The sequence below is a fragment of the Palaemon carinicauda genome, chromosome 9, assembly GCF_036898095.1.
Source record: "Palaemon carinicauda isolate YSFRI2023 chromosome 9, ASM3689809v2, whole genome shotgun sequence".
Taxonomy (NCBI): domain Eukaryota; kingdom Metazoa; phylum Arthropoda; class Malacostraca; order Decapoda; family Palaemonidae; genus Palaemon; species Palaemon carinicauda.
The window spans coordinates 131,132,621-131,142,620 of NC_090733.1; the positions used below are offsets into that span (position 1 = coordinate 131,132,621).

The window sequence follows — 10,000 nt, forward strand, 5'->3', positions numbered from 1 at the left end:
ACATACATACATACACTCACACAAACACATACCAACAACAACAACAAATGCAGCCATTTTTAGTCTAAGGCAGAACAAAGGCCTTAGACATATCAATTCATGTCTAGGGTTTGGCCAGTTTTCATCGCGCTCACTAGTGCGAATTGGCGATTGTGGGAGATTTCTGTCTGATCGCTCACAGCAAACCACCCTAGTATGAGCGGCCCTGACGAGTACAGCATAGCTGATCGTCGCGTTACACAAATCCTTTCACCTCGTTAAGGTATATCCATTCAGCAAGGGCCTGTTTGTATATATATATATATATATATATATAAATATATATATATATATAAATATATATAGACACATACATACATACACACACGCACATATATATACTGTACAGTGTATGTGTATGTATATATATATATATATATATATAAATTACTGAGTTTTCACGCTGGTATAGTTAAGTTATCTGAAAAAATTCATATTAATTAAAATTTCCAATATCTAGGTAAATTCATTACCTCAGAGTTATTTTCCTTATCTGAACAAATATTTTTATATAGTCAAATGAGCATTATTATTAAGGGTTTTCATTTCTTTCAGATTTTTTTTTTTTTTTTTTGTGTCCTCTCAGCATAATAGCGCTTTCAATCCGCAAAATCCTCTTAGTTTTTATCCCTAAGTTCCGTAAACATTCACCTTTTTTGGGCAAACAGCATGACATAACGATCTCGAACTACAATGTACTTTTTCCCGACATCGTTATCTACCAATTTTTTTTTACCCCAGCAGACGAAAAAAAAAGAAGAAAAATATAGAGCTCAGATTTGCATAGGACATATTTAAAGAAGCTAATGATATTTACAGAGCTTAGAAATTGACTTGAAAGAGAATTTTAATGAACATTTGAAATAAGTCGAGGATAATGGCTGCAGCTTCAAAGGGAAACTGCAGGAATTTTTTTTTTCCGGGTGAACTTTGTGGCGTTCATTTAAGTCGCCGCTTGCAGACTGATGTTCAAGACCTACAGTCTGTTCAGTCAGTCTGTTTTCAGTCTAATAAAGAGACAGGTGATGAGTGGAAGGGATTGAAGTAGAATAGTCTTAAGAAATCTCGCTCTATAGCGGTGTGCATGCTGTTGTGTATGTGAAAAAAGCAATGTAATAAAAGGGAAGGGGTTTGTTGTATGTTAAATGGAGAGAGAGAGAGAGAGAGAGAGAGAGAGAGAGAGAGAGATCGTATACATACTTAGTTCTGAGAATTAAATGATACGTGTATGTCAGACAGAAATCAATTGGTATTTTACAGAGAGAGAGAGAGAGAGAGAGAGAGAGAGAGATCGTATGCATACTTGGTTCTGAGAATTGAATAATACGTGTATGCCAGACAGAAATACGTTGATATTTGAGAGAGAGAGAGAGAGAGAGAGGAGAGAGAGAGATCGTATACATACTTAGTTCTGAGAATTAAATGATACGTGTATGTCAGACAGAAATCAGAGAGAGAGAGAGAGAGATTGTATGCATACTTAGTTCTAAGAATTGAATAATACGTGTATGTCAGACAGAAATCCCTTGATATTTTAGAGAGAGAGAGAGAGAGAGAGAGAGAGAGAGAGAGCTTGTTTCAAATTTTATTAGATAAATTGTCTCCGCTTGTATAACTATGAAGAAAGTTATGGTTTTTCAGAAATATTCAAAAACAATTTCCATAGTAGACTACAGTAGATCTAATTTGCCGGTCAGGGGATCCTGAGTAGTAGTCTCGTAAACCTTTTAGATTTATGCAACTAAGAGGATTTGCTGTGATAGCGCCAAAGTGTCTCGTCTCTGTTTTATAGACTTCACAAAACCAGGATTTTATTTGGTGCATGTCCTTTGTTAAGTAATGCGGAAATTACTTTATTCAAGTGATTGTTATTGAATTTCCTTAAACAAGAAATTGTCACCGCTCCGTCTATTGTGAACAACATCTGTTTGGTTGCCTTTAGAAACTAAAACATATAAGTGAGGAAATTGAAAGACAACGGCGTTTGACGTTACTGTATAGATACCATTCCTATTAATATAGCCCCCTATGGTCAAAGACTTCATGCTACCTTTATGTTCTAGATGCGTACTTTATCTTGAATGATCTTTCGTGTTAATATTCATTTCAAACCATATTGAAATCTTGTTTTTTTTTTTTTTTTTTTTTTTTTTTTTTTTTTTTTTTTTTTTTTTTTCTTCAAATCATGGATTTCCAAAACTAGTTTTATTCACCCCGGATGAAATTGACTTTATCTTGTTGCTAAATCAAAGCACATTCTATGCTGAATAACTCTATTCATCTATTACACAGTGAATTCGTCAGTTATAATATGCATAGGCATTGGCTACTTGCGTTAAATATCAAACGAGCTGAGATTGCCAGTTTTAAACATTACGTTTTATATGATGAGCTGCAGTTCCGTGTAAGATTGGCCATTTCACTTTCGCCGCATCATCAGATTCTTTGAAATTTACTGTAGCTAATGTAGAATAGTTTTCCAGCACAATGTCGGTTTAATTTTGTTATAGAAGTGATTGATATTGAAACTAAATGCCACTAAAAATTTGAATTATTTTCCGGTAAAATTACAAAATATTAAACGTCTTCCATGGAAAGGTAATTCCCGTAGTATGCTCTCTCTCTCTCTCTCTCTCTCTCTCTCTGCGTATGTATATGCATATTTACAGTATAATATATATATATATATATATGTTTGTGTATTAATGTGATGTTTTCGTTAAAAGATGGTGCTTCCAGAAGAAATAACTCTTGGATCACAAGTACATATTAAATGAAGCTCCGGTTTCCTATATCCCCACAGTCTGCACACTATTACCTCTTTTAACCCCGTATGATCAATGCATCCTTCCGTATCCTGCACGCACTCTCGTACTTCCTGCAGACTGAAACCGCTTTCCAATATTTCCTATAAATCGTGTGCAGTTGCGTGTACGTGTGCCTACGCGTCTTTTTGTGTAGTTATTTAGTTTTATACGTTTTTTATGGTTTGTTATCGTGTATAATGCATTAGTAATAAATGGTTTGGACTGTAATATTTATTAGCAAAGATTCCTTCACAGCTTAGTAAACATGCACCCATACGCCATCGATAACTAACACGAAGATGCATAAACGTAGATTGAAAGCTTTCTTCTTCTTCTTCTTCTTCTTCTTCTTCTTCTTCTTCTTCTTCTTCTTCTTCTTCTTCTTCTTCTTCTTCTTCTTCTTTTCTTCCCTGAGAAGGATCCAACATCTTCGAGCCTTTAACAAGACGACACGCAAACCCAGGAGATCTCTTCCATTCCAGCGGAAACTTGTTTCCTAAACAAACTTCTGGCGAGCGGAATGTTTGCGTCGAAGGGAGAAAAATGTTTGGTGAGCGTCCTCGCTACTTTTGGGGTAAATAAGTAATGTCTCTTCGAAGTCTGAATTTCATTATCTTTGATCTAAAAGTATTGGCTGAGTCTGCGATATGAGGGAAATGGCAATGTCGTAAAATAGTGACCATGAAGAAAGAGGTATTATGATGATAAGGTGGAAAATTTCTCGGTTTTCCTTTTTTGATTTGAAGAATGAAATTGGAGACTTTTCATACCGGGAAAACTCTTGTTTCTCTTATTATTATTATTATTATTATTATTATTATTATTATTATTATTATTATTATTATTATTAATACTAACTAAGCTACAACTCTAGTTAGAAAAGTAAGATGCTATAAGCCCAAGGGCTCCGACAGAGAAAAATAGGCAAGTGAGGAAAGGAAATATGGAAATAAATAAACAATATAAGAATTAATGAACAATTGAAGTAAAATATTTTAAAAACATTAACAACATGAAAACTGTTATTTCATATATAACCTATAAAAAATCTTATGTCAGCTTGTTCAACATTTTGCTGACACGAAATTTTTAAATGTCAAGAGAAAGTTAATTGTAGAGAATCTAGTTTGGCTGAACTGCACTAACATTTGTTTAGCATAAAAAAATCGAAAAAAAAAATTGTTGCCTCTTAAGAATTACTTAAAACTACTTCAATCTAAGTTTAGTAGTGTTTTATCTTTCTTTCACCAACTTCAAAGAGATTTAAAAAAAAAATTCACTGCACACATATGTATGTGTACATATGTTTGTGTACGTACATACATCTGCGTTATGTTTGTGTGTGTACATACATTTGTGTGTTTGTGTGTATACATACATCTGTGCATGTATGTATATTTGTCTTTAACTCAGCTTAGACTATGAAAATAAGTTTGGTAGTGTTAATACTCCTGTTTTATCTTCTCTATTTCACCGACTTCAGTGAGATTTTAAAGAATCTTCACTGCACACATATATGCATGTTTATATACGTTTATGTGTGTACAAACATCTGTGTATGTTGTGTGTGTTTACATACATCAGTGTATGTTTGTGTGTGTACATGCATCTGTGTGTATGTATGTTTGTTTTTTAAAGGTTTTAAAGACCACTCATGAATGGTAGAGGCAAGGAACAGTGACATTGCCCTATTGAGCAGGACAATGCCCCAGACACTGATCGTGTATACCGCCCCCTCTTCACCCAAGCTAGGACCAAGGAGAACCGGGCAATGGCTACTGATGACTCAACAGATAGACCTATAGGCTCCCCCAAATCCCACCCATCCTTAGCTCACAAGGATGGTGAGGTTACAGCGACCAAAGAAACTAATGATTTTGAGCGGGACTCGAACCGCTGCCGGGCGTTCACCAGTCAGGGACGTTACCACATCGGCCACCACAAACCTTTAAGAGCATTGAGGAAGTTCAAGACAAAAGGAACTAAGAATAACCTCTCATCTTCACGAACAGCTTTAAATCGTTAACTCGGCATTTAATAGTCGTCGGATAACAGATATAGAGCAAAAAGACGTGGCTTTTGACCTGGACCGCCTTTCCTGAATCGGAGAGGGAAGAAGAAGATTGATGAAAAGGGGGCGTTTTCTTGATGGATGGATGCTTTTACGCAGCTGGCAAGCAAGACATGCAGGCAGATAATGGTATTAAGGGGATGATAGCCCATGCTTCGTAGGGTACTCCAGTTCAAGGGGATCTGCTCCCCTGACTCTGATTGTACTTCCCCTCTTGCTCCTGTGTAAGGGACATTCCGTTTAGGAGGAGACCCAATCTCTGCTCGAATCTTTTGAAGTTTTGTTTTCCTTTTCGTTGAGAGATCGGGAGAATAATCTTGGCGATTAAAAGTAGTAGTAGTAGTTTATATATATATATATATATATATAGCGATATATATATATATATATATATAGCGATATATATATATATATAATATATATATATATATATATATAATATATATATATATATATATATATATAGAAAAGATGGGCGAAAGAAGAATGAGGGTAATAAGCTAGCTAACCTTGGTAGGGAATAGCTTACAAAGATAAATATTAGTAAGAGTAATGTAGAATGTGGTTTAACCACAATTTTATTTATATAAAGATATTTTTTTCTTTTTATGGGTATAAAGTTAATTTAGCACAATAATTGTTTAAAAAAAATTTTCATTAATTAATTAAGTTAGGAATAATAGTACCTAGTACAAGAAATATTAATATTTCAGACGACCATTAGAATCCGATTTTTGTTAAAAAGTCCAGTTAATTTTACATGGAAAAAACGTAATTTATATGAAAATCAGGTGAAGAAAAAGACTTTAATAACAACTTCTAGCCTCCTGGCTAGTACAGTGGTAACGTGTTTGCCTCGCATTCGTGTGGCAAGAGATCGATCCCCGCCCAGGACCGTGAGTTTAAGCTGTTTACTGGGGAGGTTACTGCTGTGGTAGGGCACCACAGTGGGGGGTTGGGCTTGCCCGGCTGACGTTCTGGTGAGCATCCATTCTGATGGAACTGGAACTGAAACCAGACACCTTTAAAATATTTAAGCACAGAGGACGCTTGATGAACTGAAAAGAACGAAAGAATATTAAGTAAAGAAGAGTAAAGGCAATAAATCCTTCAAACTCCGAACGCAGGAAGAGAAGCAAGAGACCAAACAGTAAGCTGAAGCAAGTGATAAAATCCTCTACAATTGCTGACGAGAAAATGGCTTGGAAAATAAATGATGATAAGAACGATGATTATGATGATGTGCCAGAAGAGGGGGACCCAACAGACAAGACAGTTATGGCTCGTCATGAGTACAGATGATGACGTCGAGTGATGATTCAGTATGAATGATGCCGAGCAAATTGGTGATGACAGGCGAACGTTAAGCATCTTGATGGAATGCTCCGATGAGCATTGGGGGGGGGGGGAGTTTCTGTTTTTTACGACTTGGAGGCTTTTGATTTATTTCCTCGGTTTGCTCATATATTATTCGTGCTTGGAATTACTTGTTAATCTATAAATACATTTGTTTATGCATTATTTCTTACACAGTTTTACTCTGTTTATTTCAAATCTATGATCATATATTGCTTTGAATTTACACATTTATTTTTCAATGTATTTTGCATTGTTTCTGAGTACTTTTTCCATTTATAATTTTTACCTTCTATTCTGGGTTATTTTAATAGTTGATACTAAAACCGACTTACTATCTCTGTGTTGAATTAAATTTTTAAAAGTTACTTTCTTATATATATGTATAAATATATATATACATATACATATACATATATATTCCTCGTCAACGAATAATTGCTGATCATTAAATTCACAACTTTTTGGTATTCAATTTTTTTCTGGCCTAATACTTTTATTACAAGTTTAGTTGCGCTCTGAATAACATTGATACAGGAAACAAGAGAAATACAGTATAGCTAGAAGAGGAGCTTTTAGCACTTGGAGAATTGGTAATGTTACTCCTCTATGTAAATGTGTTTGTGGTAGCTCGAAGTCCAACTGATTACCGCCCAATTTCCATAACTCCCATATTATCTAAAGTTATTTAAAGTCCTTTGGCGAAACGTTTTAATAAGTTTGCTGAAGGTAATCATCTATTCCCTAATATGCAATTTAGTTTTCAAGGCCTTGGAGCATGTGATTCCCTTCTTACAATCGCCAATGCTGTACAGAAATCCCTTAATTGTGGTCAGTTAGTTCGTATGATTGGTTTTGATTTTAGTGCTGCCTTTAACCGTGTTAATCATAAGGTCTTTGTTTTCAAACTCAAACAGTTGGGAGTGAGTGGGTCGTTTCTTAGCATTATAATTGATTTTTTAAGTAATAGATCTCAAAGAGTTGTTGTTGATGGGCACCATAGTGAGTATAGGAATGTGATATCTGGTGTTCCACAGGGTAGTGTTCTTGGCCCGTTACTTTTCATACTATATACACATGACATGTGGTTTGGCCTAGAAAACAAGCTTGTTGTATATGCAGATGATGCTACTCTTTGCATCAGTTCCATCTCCTGAATGTTGATCGGGGTTTGCTGAATCCCTTAATAGAGATCTACCTAAAATTGGTGCATTGTGCTAATTATGGGGTATGAAGTTGAATCCTAACAGAACTCAAAGTATGATTGTAAGTAGGTCAAGGACAGTGGCTCCTCAACATCCGGATCTCAGTATTGATAATGTTTCTTTAACTTTGTATGACTTTTAAAATTTTAGGAGTGATTTTCGACAGAATATTTACTTTTGAGAAACGCATTAGGTCTGTGTCTTCTTCAATTGCCCAAAAAATTGTCTTATTGAGAAAGTCTTTCAAGATTTTTGGTGAGCAATCTATTCTGAAGTGGTGTTTTAATTCTTTTATTCTACCCTGTTTCGAGTATTATTCTCCTGTCTGGTCTTTAGCTGCTGATTCTCATCTTAATTTTTTGGACAGAAACTTACGGTCTATTTTATTTCTTATTCCTGATCTAGATATTAATCTTTGGCACCGTCGTTCAATTAGTTCATTATGCATGTTGCATAAGATTTTTCATAATTCTGACCATCCTTTACATTTAGATCTTCCCGGATAATTCCATCCTGTTCGTAATACTAGACTGGCAGATAATTCTAATAGCCAGGCCTTCTCCATCATGAGGCCCAATACTATACAGCATTCTAGAGGTTTTATTCCAGCTGTGACCTTGTGGAATGATCTTCCTAATCGGGTAGTTGAATCAGTAGAACTTCAAAAGTTCAAAGTTGCAGCAAATGTTTTTATGTTGAACAGGCTCACATAAGTCTTTTTATAGTTTGTATATGACATATCTGTTTTGACGTTGTTACGGTTTTTAGAATGATTTATTGTTAACTTGTTCTCATCATTTATATATTTCCTTATTTCCTTTCCTCACTGGACTATTTTTCCCTGTTGGAGCCCTTGGGTTTTTAGCATCTTGCTTTTCCAACTAGGGTTTTAGATTGTCTAGTAATAATAATGATAATAATAACAGAATTAAACCTAGAAACAAAATATAAGAATGTCTATAGTTAACTCATGTGAAATATAAAGTTGCATTAATCCACCCTATATTCCCTTGCATTCTGGCATCTCTTTTACGATAATACCTGCTTCACTCTCACAATCCTTTCAAAACTTTATTCCTTTTGCTGGATTGACCTTGTCTTTTGAGTACTCTCTTAGGATCATTCTACTGACAGTAATGTCACTCCAAGATCATTTGATATCTCAATACGACAATTTGACGTCTGCCGTAAAAGCAACGGAATCCAATTTCAAACAGATCTTCCACACTGTTAGAAAGAACCGTAATTTTAATTGAAAATTCTCCGTAAAAATATACTGTTCTCAGCCATATTTCAGTAAAATACAGGCTGCGGTTTTTTTTTTTTTTTTTTTTTTTTTTTTTTTTTTTTTTTTTTTTTTTCATACTTTGTTGTTATCTATTACGGGTTGGTGCCTGTAATATCACTCCGTTTTTTAAACGGTAAATATCTGGCAGCATTTATTCCAGGATTTTTACCGTTTTTAATGCAAATTCTTAACAGTCCATATTGGAGTTTTAAAAGGTTTTATTGCCATCTTGAGCCTTTTAAGTTTTTATTACAAATGAAAATACACCGGTAAATACAGCTGAAGGACGCGCCATTTTTTTTTTTTCATGATTTTATTTGATTAATAAAGCAATAATTTAACTTATTTTTACATTAGAATGACATGAACGTTCACAGAAATCTCAGATTTAAACAAGAAATTCGGTCACAAGCATATCACCGTGATCATGAGGCCTCATTAGCTCAATCTGTAATCTCAGCCAATGCCGCAGTTCTCCCAGGGATATTTTAGCCCGCATTAAACCAAATGGAACTCGGTGTATTTCGGACTCTTAATGGTTGCGAGTGAAGTCGCTTTCATACCCTGAGTACCCTCGAATGCTAGTGTTTGGGAACGTGGTTATTTGTGCTTTGGTTAAGAGGTGGGTGGGTGGGGGGGGGGCATGGGGGATTTGTATTAATGCGAGTACTCTGTCGCCAATTAAAACTGTGACCTTCAGATTAAAGAGAAATACTCTTCTGATACCTATATTTAACCATGAAGAATTTCGCTTCAAAGGGGAAATAGAGCGAGAGTCAAAGTCAAAAGTCAAAAAAGAGAGAGAGAGAGAGAGAGAGAGAGAGAGAGAGAGAGAGAGAACGGAAAAATTTGTGGAAAATTAAGCAATTGCCAAAAATTGCTAAAAAAGATGCCAAACTAGATTCTCTAGTTCGTTGCTTCGAAGGATGATCAACAGAAAGAATTTCCTAAATAATGGAGAATTTTAGTAATTACGATTAAAAAACTCGTTCGGTATCAATTTCCTCAAAATATGATGCATACACCAGAGGTATGGGTAAAACAGCAGTCAAAAGAGGGAAGGCGTGACTGTAGTGAGGGAAAATACGATTAATGGAAAGACCAGACTGTTTGCATTCGCCGTTGTCCATATAAAACCCATAGATAGTATGTCACCTGCGGGGTCACGTGATTGGTCGACACTTTATGTCACCTGCGGGGTCACGTGATTGGTCGACAGTTTATGTCACCTGCG

General features: G+C 35.3%; 1 long non-coding RNA gene across 1 annotated transcript in view; it reads left to right on the forward strand.

Annotated features, from left to right (window-relative positions):
* The window catches only part of LOC137646874 (uncharacterized), a 304,363-nt gene that overhangs the window by 290,294 nt on the left and 4,069 nt on the right, over positions 1 to 10,000 (forward strand). The gene's annotated exons all lie outside the window — the stretch shown is intronic.